Source organism: Crocuta crocuta, unplaced genomic scaffold (genome assembly GCF_008692635.1).
Source record: "Crocuta crocuta isolate KB4526 unplaced genomic scaffold, BGI_CrCroc_1.0 scaffold246, whole genome shotgun sequence".
NCBI classification, from domain to species: Eukaryota; Metazoa; Chordata; class Mammalia; order Carnivora; family Hyaenidae; genus Crocuta; species Crocuta crocuta.
In genome coordinates, this window is record NW_027531902.1 from 4,693,300 (window position 1) to 4,693,876 (window position 577).

A 577-nucleotide genomic window follows, 5' to 3' on the forward strand; every position below is an offset into this window, starting at 1 on the left:
CCGGCCCTGTGCAACAGCTCAGAGCCTGCTTCGGATCCTCTGTCTCCCTCTCTCTGTCCCTCCCCCAGTCGCATTTTGTCTCTCTCTCTCTCTGAAAAATAAACATTAAAAAAAATTTTTTTAAAAAGCAGTGGCTCTTGGATGTTAGCTAAACTTCTTGTGGTGATCATTTCACAATACACATGTATATAAAACCATTATGTTGCACACCTTAAACTTATACAATATTGCATATCAATTATATCAATAAAACTGGAAAAAAACCCACAGAATATTTGGTAGCTAATAAAAAATTACCTGTCATTCAAGTAAGCAGGAAAAAAAATCTAGACACAGGTCAGAAATGATAGAGCTAATAGTAGACAAGAGCACTGAAACAGCTATTACAAATATATTCCATATATTCCAGAAGGTACAGGAGCGCATGAGCATTAGGAAGAGTGAAATAGAAAAGGGGCGCCTGGGTGGCTTAGTCGGTTAAGCGTCCGACTTTCGCTTGGGTCATGATCTCGCGGTTCGTGGGTTCGAGCCCCGCGTCGGGCCCTGTGGTGACTGCCAGCTCAGAGCCTGGAGCCTC